Raw genomic sequence first — 20,825 nt, forward strand, 5'->3', positions numbered from 1 at the left:
AAAAATAGCGCTGGACCCGTAGGGTTATCTCACAGGTACTGCTATTGTAAAGTATAGATGTTGATGAAAATGATTTGGTCTCCAGGCAGGCAGTTTCTAAACCCTAAAAGGATCTCCACGGTCTTTTTGGCTTATACTGTAATGTACCAAAAACTGAAAATGAAGCGCCACATTACTGTTAAGAGGCCCATGTACAACTTTATTCCAAGGGGACAATCCAAAAAGTATCTCATGCATTTTGGGAGTCCAAGAGCATCATCAGTGTTTTGATTGACAACAATATGAATAGACTAGACGTGAACTGGACCTTTAATGTTGCACTTTCCAGTGTGAGTGCAAGCACAGGTCTTGTCAACAGATGGCTTGGCAGTCTTTTCTGTGTATTTTGGTGCAGCCATTTTCGGTCTTTGATATGCAGGCTGTGTTCTCTGCTCTATAGGGCTGCATGCACCTAAACAACTGATTGGTTGCTAGACCCAACGGCCTTATTTTTACCTTCCTCCGGTTGTGTGTATGTATATATATATATGAGCAAACCATGAGATATGAATTTATTAATGAATAATAGACACTCCTGGCTACATTAACAGTTTATATCAGCCCGGACATCATTAATAGGCTCTAAATTAGTCATTGTCATTTCGATTTGCTTTATTGAAATGGTTGGCAACCACCATGCAAAAATTAAAAAAAAAAAAGTAAAAAAGAGAGAGAGAAAATTCATTAAATGTTAAATCATTTACTGCTGCCCTTTAAAATAAGACACATTAAACCTGGTACAGATTGTGCTCATTTCATGCATTAACCTTATTCGCATACTCCCAGAGACAAGATGGAAACCTGCATAGCAGGCACTTCACTGTACTGATGCAGTCTGTCAAATTCTCTTCATTTAACTATGATGTGCAAAGGCTCAATTATACACCTCCGCAAAACGGCGTCGCAACCTTACGTAGATGTGGCAAGCTTTTTCAGCTGTTTGGAATAAAGGCACTCTAGCCGAACCAAAAAAATTCATCATGGGGACACGTACACAAGGCTTTTATCTATCATTGTAGCAATGCCTGAGCATTGTCATCAGTTTATACCACTAAACTAAAAATACATCTTGGAATACCTTATGGTGACCTGTTGATTCTGCAGGCTACTGCTCCCCAAAACAGTAGATTCTGGTGCGGGTAATTTGGCTAGATATTTTTCAGGGCAGGAAGGTTGGTCTTTGAGGAAGCAGATTCCTTGCTTATTTGAGACATAGGTATGGCGACAAGGAGATTTCTTTTTTAAGAGATTGTTGGGGCTGGGAAAATGGTTACAGGGAAGGTAAGTGTTAAGGTTACAGAGGTTACAGGAGGGTTAGGGATAGGGATTACTGCTAGAGTTACAGGAAGAATTATTGTTGTGATTACAGGGAGGTTAGTGTTAGGGTTGCTGGAAGGGTTAATGTTAAGAGTTACAGGAAGGGAAAGCGCCAGGGTTACAGGAATGATTAATTTTGTGATTACTGGGAGGTTAGTGTTAGGGCTACTGGAAGGGTTAGGGTTGGAGTAGCTGGGAGGTTAGTGTTAGGGGTACTGAGAGGGTTAGTGTTGGGGTTACTGGGAGGTTAGTGTTAGGGATACTGGAAGGGTTAGTGTTGGGGTAGCTGGAAGGTTAGGGTTAGGGTCCCTGAGAGGAATAGTGTTGGGGTTACTGGGAGTTTAGTGTTAGGATTACTGAGAGGGTTAGTGTTGGGGTCACTAGGAGGATAGTGCTAACATTACTAAGAGGGTTGGTGTTAGGATTACTGGAAAGCTAGTTTTAGGGTTATTAGAAGTTTTAGTGTTGATGTTATAACACATTTGTAGCAAATTGCCTTCAAAATCCCAAGTGGGGCAATTTCTTCATATCTATCAATATTTAGGGATGGTGGTAATTTCAGAATTGTCAAACCTCTTTTTTTGGTTTAATGTCCAAGGTAGGGAATGGATTAAGGTTACAGGAAGGTTTAGTGTAATGCCCCGTACACACGATCGGACTTTCCGACAACAAAACCGTGGATTTTTGTTCCAACGTTGTTGGCTCCAACTTGTCTTGCATACACACAGTCATACAAATGTTGGACAACAATTACGAACGTAGTGACGTACAAGACGTACGGCGAGCCGTAAAAAGGGAGTTCAATAGTCATGTAATATCTCCACTACGAATGCTAGTTTTACAAGACCGAACGCTTCCGGCTCGTACTTGATTCCGAGCATGTGTGGACTTTTGTGCATTAGAGTATTAGGAAGGGTTTGGGAAAGTTAGTGTTACATGACAAGTTCTTTTTTGGGTTAGGGTTATAGGAAGAGTTAGCTTTAGAGTTACAAAGAGTTTTACTGGGAGGGTTAACATTACATTTGGAGCAATATGGTGGTTTAGTGTGAGGTCTGTGTTAGGGTTACATTAAGTGGTATTTTTAGAGTTCTGTTGAAAGTTATTTTTACGGTTGGGGTTAAGGGGGGGTTAAAGTGAGGTTGGAGTTGCAGGGAGAGTTAGTTTAAGTGTTAGGTTTGGAATTTTTAGGGAATGGGGGCAGAAAACAGCTTAAAGGCAATTTTGGGGTTGGAATTTAGTGTCAGGGTTGCAGGAAGGGTTGGTGTGAGGGTACAAGTTAGAATTCGGCTTAGAGAGATCAATGTTAGGGTTGTGATTGAGGGGGATTAAAGTCAGTTTTAGGGTAAGCATTTAATGTTATGTGCAAAAAGGGTTAGTGTAAGGGTTTAGGTTAGAATAGGATTAGAGGGAAGGTTACTGTGAGAGGTTAGGGTTACTGGAAGGGAAAGTGCAAGAGTAAGGGTTAGATGAGAGTTAGGGTGAGGCATTATGCTCCTTGCCGCAAACTCTGGTTTGAAAACCAAAAGCTTAACATTTTTTTATCAAACAATATAACATTAAAAAAAGAGTGGGACAAATAGGTCAGTATCAGTGGTGGTGGCACCATACAGGGGTGCAGCCCCCCTAATCCATGCGCCCGACCCCTAATCTACATGCAGGGTGCCGGACGCATGGATTGCAATAGGGTTTTTTTTTTTCTTTTTTGAAGCACGTGATTAGAGCCTGAAGCTCTAATTGGCTTCAAAAAAGGGTGGGTTAGGGGCGCAGAGCACTGTGCCCCAAGCCCACCCACTTGTGTGACAATAGCAAATTGATATTCGCTATCGTCTTCCTGCTTCTTCTCCCAGGCCAATCGAGAAGCGAGAAGAGCGCAATTGGCAGAGAGGAGAAGCGATTGTATTGGCTGGTACTGGAGGCGGGGAGAATGTACAGGGAGATCCGAAAGATGGCCGCTGTAATCAGCTCTGCATCTGCCATCTGCTCTGCATCGCCGTCAAGAGCCCAACCACGTGAGTACCACCCACTGGGGGGTCGGGTGGTCTGTTTGACGCCCCCCCCCCCCCCCCAGCTGGTGCACCCGCTGCCACTGGTCAGTATGTCTTATACTGTTGACCTAAAATCAATACAAGGTGCACTCTTCTGTTACACAAATCACAAAGGATGCTCAAGGTACCAGCACTCAATAAACATGGAAGGAAAGAGTATCAGGATATGGAAGCAAACTGGTAAGGGGTCCAAAGAAACCCTCCACCAGTTCCCTATATGATGACAATCCATGGTGGCAATCCAACATGCAATCGAAGAGTTGCCTGATTCTAAGATAATACCAGAGAATAGCTCATAGCTGCTCAATATATATATATATATATATATCCCTGCATGTTTTGTTTTGTTTTTTTTTTTTTGCCTGGAAAGCTTGCTTTAATTTGTAACATTTCCTGAAACCAGTGACCTTCCATTCTCCTATAGTCAAACCCCTCCAGATATTGTTATACTGACAATAGTCAGTGCATTCCCTTATATATAATTTATAGAAGATTACCACCTGTGTGTCATCCTACATTGCGAGTCAAGCTGGTTGTAAAGAGCATTTTCTCGCTGCACAGGGCAAAATAACATACAGCATAGCTGCAAATTCAGTGCCTGACTGCAAATTACTGCAACCGATGCTTCTAGCAATATGAACATTAAATCCCAGCGTCTAGAAAAATACACATAGCAGAAGGAATAGATCCTCCACTTTCGCTTGAATCAAAGATGAGAGAGAAAAAAAAGAAGGATCGGACTTGTGATAAAATCCCCACATGTTCGTAATGTGTAATTTATTTGTGAGTGATAAGTCCGGGTTATAATGTCGCCATATTCATTGTACACTCAACAACATGGTGAGTCACATGAAGAAAATCCCTGTTATTTATTTGTACTCTTGTGACTTTGAATAGCTTAAGAGGAATGGGCTATTTTACTGCTGGAAGATATAGAAGTAAGCTTCTCGTAGGAGCTTTTATCACAGCAACCGTGCTACAATGCCTGTGTGATATCAGCAGAGCGGCCTATGGAAGAGGAATGAATGTTATAGAATGGGGACTGGATGGTATGCATACAGCTATGCCACCAGAGAGTGGGGAAGGATATCATGAGCAAGCGCTCCAAAATTCTTTAGAAGCTAGTTTACTTCAAAGCGTAGACAATAGCAGCAGGATCAGCGTTTCAGGGACTCACAACCCCCTTTATCAATGTGCAATGAAATAATTGCACCTTGTTAAAGTGGGCCTGTGAGTAAAAATGATGTTGGTTCTGCTGTTGTTTTCTATGCTTTGAAGTAAACTAGCTTCTGAAGAATTTTGGAGCACTGTCTTACTGTAGCTATGATTTTTGATGCCACCACCTGCTGCACACCTTACTTTTTTTAAGTTCTTGAAGAAACCATTGTTGCAGAATTTTGAGCACCCCGGCTTTTTTGAAGGCTGGAGTATGACTCACTGATGTCAATAGTGCTTTCAATAAGCAGGGTTCAAAGTAAGTATTTTTAAATGATGGGTCTTTGCACCCTTTTTAGGTAATTTTAAAGCAAGGTCCACTCTAATGCCGCGTACACATGATCGGACAACAAAATCATGGAATTTTGTTCGAGTGTTGGCTCCATCTTGTTTTGCATACACATGGTCACACAAATGTTGGCCAACAATTATGAACGTAGTGAAGTACAAGACGTACGTGATATCTCCATTATGAACGCTAGTTTTACAAGACCGAGCGCTTCCGGCTCGTCCTTGATTCTGAGCATGCGTGTTTGTACTTTGGACTTTTATCCGACGGATTTGTGTACACGCGATCGGAAAGTCCGACAACACACATAGGTTGGTGGAAAATTTGAGAATATGCTAGCCAACATTTGTTGGCGGAAAGTCTGACAACAATTGTCCGATGGAGCATACACACGGTCAGATTTTCCGCCAACAGCCTGACATCCAACATTTCCCGTCGGAAAATCCGAACGTGTGTACAGGGCATAAAAGTTCAGGTTAGTGTCTTTATAGGTTCCGCGAAGGTTCTTCTTATTATTGTCATAGCATAACTTGTAGTAGTCTGTTACATTCAGCTGGCATTTACCTATTCTCATCCCAACCAGTAACCCAAATGTGCTAGTTAGTCACATGCAACTGGTCTTATTGTGTAATGTTAAAGACGTTTCGCTATTTATCCATTCAAATGCTGAGAAATGTTCCTCATTGGAGCTGAAAAAGCAACCTGGATGAGCAGCGAAATGTCTTCAATCTAATAGAATAAGACCAGTTGAATGTGACTAACTAGCAAATTTAGGTGAGTGGCTGGGTTGAGAGTGGATGATTAGTGAACAAGAATTAGTGTTAGGCTGAAGTTTAGGGTCTACTCATAGACCAATCATTCTCAACCAAAGTTCCATGGAATCCTAGGGCTCCTCCAGAAGTCGCTAGGGGTTATTTGAGCTATGGCTGAGATCCAGTGCCTCTTGGCGGAGCCAACTGTGTGACACCATGGACCTTTTTAACTGTCTGCAAGGGTGGCATTCTGACCATCACTGTAAAGGGGGCATTCTTCCCAATGGCTAACAATGTAACAGGCTTTCTTCCCATTGACTATCAATAAATGATTTTTAGTAGAGGTTCCGTGAGATCTGAACATCTGTCACATTTTCAAGATATAGCATATTTCATACCCAGTGACATCATCACCGGATCTCTTTAGCTATCACCATGATTAAGCCCTGGGGGCGGGGTTAAGCATGTTGGAGTTGTGGTCTGGATGAATCAAGCTGAGGCTGCGTTTACAAGCTTACCACTTGGGCTGGGTGAGGTGTGCGGTGGTCGGGCTACCTTTTTCTGATTGCATTATGCTTTTGGGTCTGGATGGACCTTTCCTCAGCCAGCGCCCTCACTGGTCAGCGGCATTTAAATAACCGGACTTTGACAGCCTGAACGGGGACACTCAAGCTTTTATCATAGTCACAGAAAGCAGTGAAAGGGGCTGGCTGGAATTTTACACAAAGTGCCCTGTTGGCTCCTTCCAATCTATAGTATGTATATAACAAGCACACCTACAGTCGTTATTACTTTTTTTTATGTTTTATTCTGCAGGGACTTGCATAGTACTGCCAAAATAAAAATTTTAACTTCATGAACTTGCTTAACTCAACCATGCTATCTTTTTATGTATAATGTTGTCTATCAATAACATTATATTTGCAATGATCAATTGTTTCTTACTTGGAAGACTTAGTATAAGTATGCCATTGTTTTAAGGAAACCAAGTGTCATTATTTATACTTCTGCAAGGCCAAGCATCAGCGTGCCATTTTTTTGTAACTCCAAGTGTCAGTTTGTCATTGTTCTAGGATCCTCAGTATCAACGCACCATTGTACTGAAATCCCATATGTAAGTGTGTCATTGTTCTTAGAGCCCATGCAAAAGTATGCCACTGGATCTAAAGCATTAGTTGCCAATGAATGTTGTACCCCAAAAGTCATTGTGCCATAGTTTGTGAACCAATGGTGTTAGTGTAGCTTTATGGTTGGACCCCAAGATGACTTTTTTAATCTGAAGAGCTGGTGGACCATTTTCATAAACATATGGACTCCATGTGCATTGTTTTGGAGCTCCAACACAGACCTGATGTAAATCTTACTTCAGGGAACTAGAAAAACTTGAAAACAAATGCATTCCAGCTGTTGAACTACAGTTTTAACATGTACTGTATTTAAAACCTAAACTTTGTATTCGTTTTAAATAGAGTAGGGAAGTGTTAATACTCCTGCTGGGATATTGTTACAGTTTTATCCCCATCGGGGAGCTTCACTTTTCCCAATTGCATGCCTCCCACATTTCTTAGACAAAAAAGAGAAGCACCTTAAAACAGAAAGCGTATAGGCAAAGTACATGCCCCTGTCACACCTACATGGACCATGAAAAATGAATAAACCAATAAATATTGGTTAAACCAACAAGTGAAACAATTTAACCCTACTTTTCCTTTATACTGGCTTTTAAAAATTAATAATGCAATAATATAAAAGCTGGGTGAAAGTTTTTTATTTTATTTTGTTTTTTAAAGCCTGTGCAAAAATAAATCCACACCAAAAAGTGAGACACAAAAAGTGCACAGGGTGTACATATGGTCCTCCTCCTCCCTGATCCCCCAGGGCATTAGGCTCCAGACTAGGGTACTTTCACATGGTCCATCTGGCCGAAACCAGACGGACCCTGTTCTCTGGGAGGTCTGCTGAAACAGACCACCCCAAGTACTTACTAGATGGGCCCCCCCCGAAGGGAGACCCCATGAGAGAGGGCGAACCAAGCCAGAAGGCCACCCCCTCCTCCCAAGACATTCAGGGCAGGCCCAAGGACCTACACCCTACTAATCAAACGTGAAGTGTACAAAACCAACAACCAAAAAAAAGACATAAAGTGACGGACACAACACACAACGTAAAGGTGGGGAAAGGGGAAGTGGAGAAAGTACAATAAGTGCCATTGTGTGATACAATGTACGGCCTTCTGGCCAGGAATAAAAGTTCCTCTGGTCCTAGCCAAAAGGCCCGGCCCAAGGGGCAGGCGAAAAAACAAAGTGTGATGGTACAGTGACCTAGGTGCCACAACTCAAAGTGACCCTCACTCACAGTGAGCTTATGGCACCCCTGGACTGCCACTCCAGGGGCACATGCACCACGGGCTTTCTTTGGGACCCGGCATTTGGCCAGACCCAGTGCCTCTCCATCCTCACCAGGGGTAACCTTCTGGCTTTCTCGGGGGGGGGGACCTATTACCGGATCCAAGTTCGTTAGGACGCTCCAGGTTCGGTTTGCACAGATACTAACCATCTAGGTACCATTACACCAGAGGATTTGCATAGCCACCACCCCAAACTCCACCATAGTCGGGGCAGTAACAAAGCGCCTCTTCTTGGCAACTGATAAGAACAGATACTACATTTGATCTTAGCCAAAAGGCTGAGAAGCGATGAAAGGTTTGGTGTTGTATAACACTTTTTGGTAGTTAAATATGATTTTATAGAGGTCTATACATCAGAGTAAAAAGGTGCACCACTTACTCACCTAGAGGGAAATCTGCTGTTTTTTTTTCTTTTTACATTATTTTATTAACATGTTGGAATTGTATATCTGCCTGGGGTTGGGGAATTTGGTTCGTTTGATGCCAAAAATGTTTACCATAGCATATTAATTTGTGTTTTCTATGCAAGTTAAAGCAATTGTATATAATATATATCCTCAAGAACCAGACATTATACATTGAGGAACAGTTTTGACTTTTTTAAGGTATAAATCTGTACATTGACATATCCATTCCATATGGGTGTATTTATCTACAAAATTTAGTAAACAGATTGAAATATAAGAAGAGGGAAAACCGAGGAGTAAAGAGGGACCTTTCCACATTAGTGACAATTGTCTCTAGAGAGATTACTTCTCACATTCTGCTGTGTTTCTAGAACAGGAAAGATCTTAAATTTTTCTAATTGGGTGTAGACAACAAGTTAAAAATCTATCTGGGGTTTCTACCTTTCCCTATGCTTTACAAATCCACCCCCCCCCCAAAAAAAATGTATTGGCTTAGGTATGCTATAATAGCATGCATTGGGTATCTTCTCAGTCTTCTCATTTCCCTAGATCAGGGGTATCCAAACTTTCTAAACAAAGGGCCAGTTTATTGTCCTTCAAACTTTAGGGGGGCCGGACTGTGGTCAGTGGTAGTGGAAATTTTTCTGGCATCAGTGGGAGTAAACATTGCCAAATTTGGTATTAGAGGGAGGAATAGCGCCCCATCGTTGATATAATTGGGAAGAATAGTGCCACATCGATGGTGCCAGTGGGAGAAATGGCTGCCCATTGTTGATGTCAGTTGGAAGAATAGTGTCTCGTATCAGTGGGAGGAATAGTGACCTAAGGGCCAGATAAAGGCAAGCAAAGGGCTGCATTTTGGAGACCACTGTCCTAGATTTTCCATGTCCAATCCAATGTAATTACTTGGTTTAGGCAATTATCCTCTTACATATCTGCATTTCATCATTCAGGTATGAGGTGCTGACTAGCGTTCAAGGCAGATGACCACTGTTGAAGAACTATTAATCTTGAGAAGCTATATTTTGAGAAACATTTATTGCTCTCGCCTAGAATTTATGGGGCTGATGGGATTAGACAGGTAACAAGAGAAAAGCTCAAAAATTCCAAAGATCAATACCAAATAGGCTGGAGAACACAAAAGGGATGGATGGGATGTCATCTGTCCAGTAGCCAGGGTCAGATGTAGGTAGTCAGGCCAGGTGTCAGAGCAGAATTCAAAATAAAAGGTACATTTTCAAATAACATGTTTGGATGTTCCATAGTAATTCGTTACTTTTTGGAGCTTAGGTCCATTCTAAGGGTTCCCCAGCCAATAGCGCTAACATGCCTTGGGAAATCATAATCAGTTCAGTCAGAATGTATCTCATTCAAAAACCCAACGCGAAGCTGCTTCCAACAATTAATGCACCCAGCTTGTTAAAGTCCCAGGTCTATGGTTTAGACTTTATCATGTAACACTCTGCTTCCTGGTGGTCTAATCTTGAGGTACCATATAATTCTCATGTCTCTGCAGGCATCAGATAGTGTATTAAATGCCAGATCCGTGACATATTCATCTGGATAAATCTATGTGTTGAATCTAGGCAGAACAGGAATATGTCAGAGGAAAATTCACTGGCGGATAGGTCAGCCGGATGCGCTGGGATTTGGATATCCTGCAGGTAATTGTTGAGTGTCTCTGGCTGTTCTAATCCTGTCTGCTAAATCCATACAATCTAATTTTGGGTGCCGAAAGCGCTAAGGAAGTAATACAACAAGCCTGGGGTGACAGAGACATCTAACAATAGATTTAAACTGGAAGCTCAAACATCAAAGGAGAAAGCATCAGAGGACCATATGGCCTAGATTCTATAGCATTAGTCTGAGACGGGGAAGATAATATTTTGTACACGGTATGTGGGTATGTATGTACGAAGTACAAAAATACCCTGCAAAATGCATGTGTACATTGCCATGGTAAAAATATCGCAACTCTAAAAGTATAATAATCTTTTGGTAATTGGTAATCTCAAATTAATTATTTAAAGATGGTCTATAAGTTCCATTTTTTAATGTTATATTTTACAGTGGTAGGAGATATTATATCATTTATTTATTTATTTCTACACCAGCTCTCTTTGTTGCTTTCACTTTCATTCTCCCTCAATGTTCTAACCACTATCTACATGAACTTGCCCTGGCATTGGCTGTACAGCTTTGGTCCGGACTGGTTTCCTGATAGTGGCAATGCTAGATCATTTCACTGAGACCCAGTCAAACCTAGAGCGTCACTCGAAGCTCCACCAAAATGACCTGGTGATTTAAATCCTGTTGGGTGCTGGCTCCCTAAGGGCCCATCTCGCCAATCACTGATTGTAAAAAAGGGAAGATGGAAGCACACACCAGGAAGCTGCCCGGTTCTACGTGTGTCAGAAAGGTTTCAGTTTTGCCTCCTCCCAAACCACGCCTCTCTAACGCATTTCATAGGCTCATGGGCTTAATCATAGAGGTCTGCAACTAAGCCCATGAGTGAACAACACAAATACCAGAATTGTCAAGCAACTCAGGTCCAAGCGCTCATGGAGTAAACCAAGATGGAAAAAGTCCAATTAAACTAATTAAAAGCTGCTGTTATAAAAACAAGAAAACAATGATACAGCACAATATACTCTCTTATAAGAAGGAAGTATTAACAGCGCTAATACTGAGCTTTAACAGTGTAATACATAAACTCACAAGAAGGTAAGAGTAGGCCCATGAGTGAGTGAAACTAGTTAGATGGCATGGCTTGGGAAGAGGCAAAGTTGAAGCCTTTCTGACACACTTATAACTGGATGGCTTCCTGATGTGTGTGCTTCCATCTTTTTTTTTTTCAGTGCTGGATCATGCCTGCAGAATTTGTGTTGGTACGAGGTGACAATGCAAGAGCACAGTTGGGAAACGGTTGTCACCCGATAACAGGAGTACCTGACCCTAATGGCAAAAAATGGAAGGATATTGAGAACAAATTTTGAAATGACGAAGCTTAAAAAAAGTAATAGCTGTGAGGGAAGAACTGATGGGAGAAATCAAAGATTTAGTTTTTAGCTGAAGGCAGGATAGAGTTGGCAAGATGAGTTTGCAGGGATCACCTAAAGGTGGACAGAGTAGAAGAAAGCCGGTCAGATTAGGGTAGAGAGTTCCAGAGGATGGGAGAGGCTCTGGAGAAGTCCTGGAGAGGAGCATGGGAGAAGGAGACAAGGAAGTTAGAGAGCAGGAGGTCTTGGGAGGAGCGGAGAGGACGGTTTGGGTGATATATTGAGGCAAAATTGGTGATGTAGCTTGGGGCAGAGTTATAAATGGCTTTGTATGTTGTTGTTAAAATTTCAAATTTTATTTGTTGTGCAATCAGAAGCCAGTGGAGGTGTATGCTCTCCCTGCAACATGAAACATGATGGAGCATGCTTTCTTGGCTGGTTGCTGAGCACCATGAAGACTTTTCCAACTATAGCAAGCAAAGGGGTGAAATTGCCCCCAAGGTTAACCAAATGGCCAGCTGGGTATAAGACATATTTATGTATGTTTCCTCTAGTTCATGGGTGGGCAGCCCTCCAGCTGTTGTGAAACTACATGCCCCATGCCTCTGCCTGTTGGGGGTAACTGTCAGTCTTTCTATCATGCCTTTGTGAGACATGCTTGTAACTGTAACTGCCAGGTTTGCAATGCCTCTTCGGACATGGAGTTCCACAAAAGCTGGAGGGCCGCAGTTGCCTGCTTCTGCTCTAGTTCTTACAGATTTTCTATATTTTTGATTTCAGTCCCTTTATAAAGTTGAACTTTAGCAGATATAAATTACAAAAAAAGAATGCAGCTTTGTATTTGTTAATGCATGATCCAGGACTCATTCACACCTACTGTATGTGCTTTGTTGCATGTTTTAACACGTGTCAAGAGTTTTGCCAATGTTTTACGGTAGCTAATTCACATATAGAATATGCATTGTATTAACATGCATTGGTCAAAAAAAGGTTATGCCCATTTTTCTTTCATCATTGTGTGTTATAAAGGCTTTGGGTAGGAATGGCAATGCATTTCAATGCATCATGAATACAATAAACCTTGCAAAAAACACTGTCACGCAATGCATAAGTATGAAGATAGTCTATGTTTTTGTTGTTTTTGTTTAACTGCAAGTACCTGAATGTAACCTAGTATCAGCCTCTTGCAGTTTCTATAAAGCAGACCCCAGACTGGAAGGGGGCACAAGGAGCTAATCAATTTTGGTGCAGTGCAAATACATAGTTAATGTATTTAGCTGTTAAAGTGGTTGTAAACCTTTTTTTTTATTATTAAATTAACAAACATACCTATACTTACCTGCTCTGTGCAATGGGTTTGCACAGAGCAGCCCCGATCCTCTTCTTCTGGGGTCCCCCCCGCTGGCGCTTCAGGCTCCTCCTCTTCATCGGTTGCCCCCACGGAAATCCGCTTTCCCTGGGGGCACCAGTGCGGGCTCGCTCCCGAGTTCCACTGCTGCGTCCATTAACACAGACAGCCCCCTGTCACAGGATTTAATTGACAGAGCGGGAGCCAATCGCTCCTGCTGCTATCAGTCTGTCCAATGAAGAGAGAGACAGTGGCTGGAGCTGCTGCGCTCGTGCACTTCGTGGGATCGAATCGGGTTCAGGTAAGAAAAAGGGTGGGTCTGGGGGGGGGGGCGCTGGAGCACAGATGTTTTTTTACCTTAATGCATAGAATACGTTAGGTGAAAAACCTTAAGGCTTTACAACCATTTTAATGTTGAGCTGTTGAGTTCCTGTCCCCTAAATTTAGGGGGTGGGAATCTGACAACTGAGTTTTAAGTCAATGTGGTCATAACGGCAGGAGCAGTAAGGACAGCACACAAGATTTAATTCTTGTCTGAACTCTGAATTAACTCTAGAACCACTTATGGCTCATTATCATTGGCCAGTACATTATCACTCTAAATGGTACCCAACAATGATTGCTAAGATTGTTGGAATTATCATTTAAGTACATTAAAAATTGGGCACTAGTAATAGCTACATCTCTGGGTTCAGTAATACCAAATTCATTTTGTGCTCTTGTAGCGGTGCGGTCTAATTATCATTTCTGCTATAAAGCGTTCCGTATGGGGACAGTATACGCGGCGGCGTGATTGGCGCAGCCCTAATCACGGCTGTCCTGATTTTCAATATTAAAATAAGAAGAAATACACATTGCGATCCCTATTATTTGGAAACTAATTAGCGTGTAAAGAGTTTCTTGCTCTGGGGAGATATCAGGTCAAATGATCAAGCAATCGCTGAAATCAACCTAAATTGCAATCAGTTAGAGGATATTAAAATGATGATCTGTGCCTACGAACATCCGTCTACAGTTCTCGTTCCTGAAAAACGGCACTTCAAGTTTGCTGTAACGTCTTGTTCCTGATTCCAAACTTTGGTTTTCTATTAAAGTGGAAATAAACTACCCCAGTCAGGATTAACTATTTGTAATCCTTAGGCTGCTAGCATTAGTAAATAGATAGGAATGTATATCATATTTACTTGTTTAAGAAACATTTTTTTTACATTTGTTCAGTTGTTTACTAGTTTCGGGCCTAGGCCGAAATGATGCCATATATCCCAGGAGTCTTCCATCTGGATGAGGATTTTTCCCGGCTAGGCCTTCAGCCTGCAGATTGAGCTAAGGCCAGATGGATTCAGGGGATTAAATGCTTCATGGATCATCTACCCTTACTCAAGATGGCCGCAGCTAGAAATGCTACGGATGTGTTTTTCAAAGTGATTTCTCAACAAAATGGAGACATGGATAGATGGGTGTTTTTTTTTTTTTTTTAAGTTTATTTGCTTGTAGAACTGGTAGCAGGAGGGGGGTTTGGGGTCATGTGGGATACTTCAAAATGGAAGCTATTGCTAGCAGAGGGTACTCACTCAGTAACAGTAGCACAAATGCACACCTCCTAACATTTTGAGATGGGAATGAGGGACACCTACTAACAAACTTATGTAGGCAAAAGACACGCCCCCTTAAGGGACAATTAACCAAAAAAAAGGGTTAATTAAATCTACAAGGATTTTTTTTTACCACTACTATTCCTTTATACTGGCTTTTAAAATGTACAAATGCAGCAATTTAGAAACTGGATGAAAGGTTTAGCACTGTGAAACACTTTTTGAAAGATAAAAAGTGCATTTTATATACATCTATATAGATCAGACCAAAATGAGGGACAAATGAGGAGGAATGAGGGACAGAGGGACATTGCTCCAAATCAGGGACAGTCCCTCCAAATCAGGGACAGTTGGGAGCTATGCAAATGCAGGTAGATTGGAACAGTCTACAGGTTCACAGCTGGGGACTATAAAGTAGCTATAAAGTAAAGGTAGCTCTACTCACAGAATCCTGGAACAGGATCAGCCAATAGGTGCAGCCTAGTCCAGCATCCAGCAAAAGAGGCTCCGGAGGCAGGCAGCTCCCCACCAATCACCTCACAGCTCCATTCCCTCAGCAAGGAGGAAAATACTTCTCCTCAGGGCTGCAGACTATTTAACAGAATCCAAAACACCATCTGGGTACACCTCAAAGAACAATGGGGTAGCCCCTAGAAGTCGCACATCTAGATGTCCTGGAGTGATGGATAGAGTGGCAACCTCAGCCTGGACTCCAACCAGGCCACACCTCCCCAGGGATTGGCTAGGCCCGGGTCAATTCTCAGGTTGGTCAGTTGAATTTTCCCTACCTAAGCTCCAGAAACTTCTTCTAAAGGCACGGGGAAGCAATCAAACTTTCAGCCAGTGAAGCCCATAACAGACCAGACCAAACAATTACTGCTCCCCTGGTTACAGAAGGAGGCAAAAAATGAATTTACATAGCAGCCTAATAGGAGGGTGCTACATAATTAATACGAATTATTATGACTTTCAAAAATTTTCAATCTACCAGAATCTGTGGTTTTCACTAAAATGGAATAGACTCCTGCCAGAGGTGGTTCTGGGCAGCTCAGTAGATTGCTTTAAGAGAGGCCTGGATTCTTTCCTAAATGTACAATATATAACTGGGTACTAACATTCATAGGTAAAGTTGATCCAGGGAAAATCCGATTGCCTCTCGGGGGATCAGGAAGGAATTTTTTCCCCTGCTGTAGCAAATTGGAGCATGCTCTGCTGGGGTTTTTTGCCTTCCTCTGGATCAACTGAGGGTATAAAATTGGGTATATTGGATTGTACAATATTTTTTATTTTATTTTTTTATTTTTTTTAAGGTTGAACTGGATGGACTTGTGTCTTTTTTCGGCCTGACTAACTATGTAACTATGTAACACCTGGTGATCCTGGTATGAAGATCCTCTTTCAGGCACTTTCTGTTATATGTGGACAACTGCCTGTCAATTGTGGTACTGCGTTGTCACCCTGTCACAGAAGCAGAAGCGCCTGGTGCACATCTCAGTTGGCCTTACTGACACATGTTGCATGGGGATAGCCCATCATTTTTACTATTAGGAAGTCAGTCCAGAGCAATAATGTGCATCCAGCAATGCTGTCCATGTAGACAAGAAGTGGCTGATAGGTTGCAGGAGATCAGCAGCACCAAAATGTAGACAGAAGGCTGAAAGAAAACAGTATTTTTGCTCCTAGAGGGGAGCTCAGAAAAATGTCGCGTAAGGCCAGGCACTCAGGATGTCTGTTGGTACACTTACAGTCATCATCCCTGACAGCTTTTTGGATGCAGTCGGCCTCACGGAGCCAAAAATACATCTAATGAGTGATTTAGTAGAAGAAAAATGAATGATCTTCAAGCTTCGTACGCTCGCTGCACTCAATCATTACCTCTTTCTAGATAAGAAACATTATTCTATATATCTGACATACCTGCTCCGTTCTGCTGGCATGGCTGCCCTAGCTCCAACACCCTCAAACATTGACAAGAAAAAACTCACTTAGAAGGGTAAAGCTATGGTTTTTGGTCAATTGTATTATATATTTCCTGAAAGTTTTCAAAATAACAATCATGTACCTTTTTCCATTATTTATATAACATTTTTTTAAATTTCATTTTTCATTATTTACATAAAATGTTGTCCTGTGTCTGCCTGAGCTGTGTCCAGACAGGCAGATAGAGGACAAGCGAAAAGTCACCAGTAATGCCTGTGATCTACTTGTGGCTTATTTTTTACCCATTAATGACTTGCCATGCTTTGTTTTGCACTGTACAAGATGAGGTGGGGGCGAATCACTGGATATGGATCCTTTACCAATAGAAAAGCAGTCTTTAGTGGAGCCAAATGGCTAGGGTGGGGGCCCTCAAAAATAGGGGGTCAACCAAATTGAGTAGTCTATACACAGTTGCACGAGAAAGAATGCAAAACTAACGATTTAAGAGCCCATTAGTGATTTATTAGCTCAGTAAATGACCACAGAAAGGTCAACAAACATGCAGTGTGTTTTGAGGATCAGAGATCTTACTGTTCCTCAGGACTTAAGTACTGTGAAATGGTTTAGGGATTTACATAGATTGCTTAAAGCGGAATTCCACCCAAAAATGGAACTTCTGCTTTTCGGAATCCTCCCCCCCCCTCCGGTGTCACATTTAGCACCTTTCAGGGGGGAGGGGAGAGCAGATACCTGTATAATCCAGGTATTTGCTCCAACTTCCGCAGATATCTATGCCATATCCGGCGCCTCCTCCACCCCCTCTGCTGTCTTCTGGGAGACACACAGGTCCCAGAAGACAGCAGGGACCTGTGGGATCGCGCAGCGTGACTCACTTCCTGAATCGCTTACCGAAGATGATGCGCCTCCACCAGAGAGCCGAGGGACAGATCGACTTTGGGTGCCGACATCGCGGGGCCCCCTGGACAGGTAAGTGTCCATATTTTAAAAGTCAGCAGCTGCAGTATTTGTAGCTGCTGACTTAAAAAAAAAAAAATTGGCAGGACCTCCGCTTTAAGGTCTGAAAAGTAAGATATGAACAGGATCGGTAAATCATTAAATCAGCAATGAACCCTTTTCTGCTCTGTGTCCCTATGTGGAGGGGGCCATCTTGCTAAAGGAAGAGCTTTGCTTCCCCATGTCAGAGCTGATGACTGTTAAAGTAATGATCCACAAGTAAGCACAGATCCACAAAATGGAAGAAGCGGAAGCAGAGAGATACTTACACTGCTGGTTCTCAGGTACAGCTTCCTTTCCAGCAAGGAGAACAGTGAGCAGCACAGAAGTGACATCACCAAATCTTACTCCAAATTTGGCAAGACTAACAGCACCTTAGATCTCCCACTGCAGATATACAACTACAAAACAGGAGTGCTTAGGCACAGTGTCACAAAAACTGAGTACACACATGTTGTCAAAGAATTGCTCAAGAATGATCCAAAGAACTGTGCACAGAATCCATGTGCACATGTGAGAATGCATGCTTGAATGGACTTTGATGCCTAGTGGCTTATTTAAAGCATTGCTGAGTGGTCGTCAGCTCATGTGACTCATGACTAGACCCTGCTTGTTATTGTGCTTTACCCGGTTTTGCCTTCTGACTATGCCTGATATTGATCCCTCTGGTACCTGACCTTGGATTACTTTTTCACTTTGCTTGTGCTCTTAAAGGAAAGAATAAAAACCACTCACAAGCATATGAAAGGAACCGCAATATAAAAGCCTTTAACTTGTGGCAATCCGTCTAATAATAGCAGTCTCCAGATGACGAGAGAGAGGGCATACGAACCGCTGCACGAACCACTGCTGGCTGACGCATTTCGAGTGGATACCTTCTTCCTCAGAGACGCAGAGGAAGAGGCTCTGAGGAAGGAGGTATCCCCTTGAAACGCGTCAAGCAGCAGTGGTTCGTATGTCCCCTCTCTCATCATCAGACTGCTATTATTAGACAAATTGCCACAAGTTAAAGGCTTTTATATTGCGGTTCCTTTCATATGCTTGTGAGTAGTTTTTATTCTTTCCTTTAATAAACATACCAAAGGATAATGCACAAGGCTGGTGCGCCCTCTTTTGTCTTTTCTCTTTCTGATTGTTAGGATAACCCTATCCTGGAGGGCAGCAAGGCCTGAGACATTATCCACCCTGAACTTTAGACCACCTGATCAACACACTTGTGCGCAAGAGTATTTGTTTGCTGCTGACAAATAGGACCGGAGGTTCAAGGGAGAACCCTCTCATCAGATTGGCCTCTACCAGGTATGAGACAGATAGGAAGTGCACTTCTATTTTAGGAGGAATTGAATACTAAAGGTAAATCTTTGGGGGCATGGCTCAGGTGCAATTAACATTATTATTTATTACCTATAATACAGCAAATTATGTTTTAGAAGATGCACACATGGTGAATAGTTCACATGTTCATTAATTCAGTCCAAGCTTCTATAGTGCACATGTTGACATTACTCCCTTTTTTCAGTATCTGGTACCAAAAAATCTGACAGAGGTGCTAACCTTTTCATACCTTATTAAAAAATGTCTTTAGATATACTTGACATTTCTTATTAAGCCAGATTGAATAACTTTGAGGCCAAATTCTTCCAACAAATGCATCAAAGTATACATACCAGTTGATAAAACAGCCCTTGAGAGGAACATTACTTGAGCAGTTCTGTCTCATTTCCCTCTTTCCTCTCCACTGACATGGACTTACAGGGTTCACAGATCCAACCTTGCAAGACCATGGGGGTGTTCTGGCACCTTGGGCTTGTTGGATTTTGCCTGAAGGGTCAACCACGCTCTAAAGTCTACGCACAGCCTAAGGCGGAAGCTGTGGGTACTTCATTAGCACTTTGCTCTTTGCAGTGTTTACAGAAAATGCCCATAATTAGGCACCATATGGTAAAAATAGGCACCCGGCTGGGTTCTCTGGCTCGCCCACTGCTACGAAAGAGCTCTGGGCCTTGGTAAATTGCATATGAACAATGAAATATTAATTTTCTATTTGCATACACCTGCAAAGAAAATGTCACTGAAATATCGCCTGGAATAGGCTTTAATCACACAGTAATGGGATACAGGTTCAATAAAAAAAAAAAAAAAATCGACAGAAAGCGCACAGAGTACCATTTTGTTTTTTGCTATCGACATTTAAATGACCCAGGGCCATGTATCACGGAATATGCGGTGCCGGCTTGTGGGGGAAACAAGGGATATATCCATCTAGATGAATCAAAAAAATAGCCCCGGCTAATCAATATCACAAAGCTTCTCCTCCGCTCGATGTGAGATAGATATATCACCGCTAATACCACACTTGTTTAATAGTGCTTATTATCATTTTGTTTATGGATTTCCAAAATATTTTGTTCCGGCATAAAATCCACGGCTTCAAAACAATGTTTGAAAGAAGCATTTAGTCTGTTGAGCTTGCCTGCTGGGTTTCTGGTATAGCCACAGATCCACGGCTACTGGGCCCATAGCCCTGGAAGGACCCAAGCATGCCCTTGATTCAATTATTGTGTCTTCGTCTTTTTTTTTAACACCAATGGATCCAATGTTGAAATCAACTAGCTCTCCTGTTTAGAAGCATTTATATTGTGTAAGGCATTTATGTGTTTGGCTTCTTTATCAATAATCAGAAAAGTGTCTTGGGGTTTACCTATTCTTCAAAAAAAAAAAAAAATGGAATTTTTTGATCATTAACCTGTTTGCTCCCCCAGTCAGAGCAGATGTGTTAAGCTGGGGGTCAGGCTTTAAAGTGGAAATACAGTCAAAGGCTTTTCCTAATTTTGGATAGGGTGAGTTATAACCCCTCTGAAGCTTTTTTATTTTGCCATCTGTCTCCCATTGAGGAGATTTTCCATCACATCTTGTCTCATAGCCAAACAGGAAGTGATAGGAGATCCCTCAAAAGTGAAGGAATCCCTAGTTGTCACCAGGGTCACTAGAGCTAGTGTCCCCATCAGAAGAGTTCCTCCTTATTACTGTTCTGGGGACAACCCACAATTTGGGATTTTCTTTTAATTTCACTTTCGATGATAACGGTCCCCAGGACAAAAAGAGAGGGTGAATCTCCCTATCAGGGGGGCACAGACAGCAAATGGTCTAGTCCCTCTTTTCTCTGTCTAAAACTTTTAAAAAAGTTTTTCCTTTAGGGCTAGTTTACACTTGCTCCAAAACAAGGCTTTGGACAGGCTTTTTTTAAAGCTCTCTGAATGCCAGTCAAAGCTCCTGTCACTAAATAAATTGATTAGCTTACAGTCCTGTTTACACCTTGCTTTTGCTTGGTGCTTCGATGAGGCTTTGGTGGAGCTTCAATGGGGCTTAGGTGGGGCTTTGGTGGAACTTCGATGGGGCTTCAGTGGGGCTTCGATACGGCTTTGGCTTCAATGGGGCTTTGGTGGGGTTTTGATGAGGCTTTGGTGGAGCTTCGATGGGG

At 42.2% G+C, this 20,825-nt stretch overlaps 1 protein-coding gene and 1 pseudogene across 5 annotated transcripts in view; both read right to left on the bottom strand.

The window, feature by feature from the left end:
- IGLON5 (IgLON family member 5) overlaps window positions 1-20,825 on the bottom strand; it is an 859,278-nt gene that overhangs the window by 676,677 nt on the left and 161,776 nt on the right. The window lies entirely within an intron of this gene.
- LOC141111498 (U2 spliceosomal RNA) lies at window positions 8,231-8,354 on the bottom strand (annotated as a pseudogene).

This window comes from Aquarana catesbeiana, linkage group LG10, assembly GCF_042186555.1.
Source record: "Aquarana catesbeiana isolate 2022-GZ linkage group LG10, ASM4218655v1, whole genome shotgun sequence".
NCBI lineage: Eukaryota > Metazoa > Chordata > Amphibia > Anura > Ranidae > Aquarana > Aquarana catesbeiana.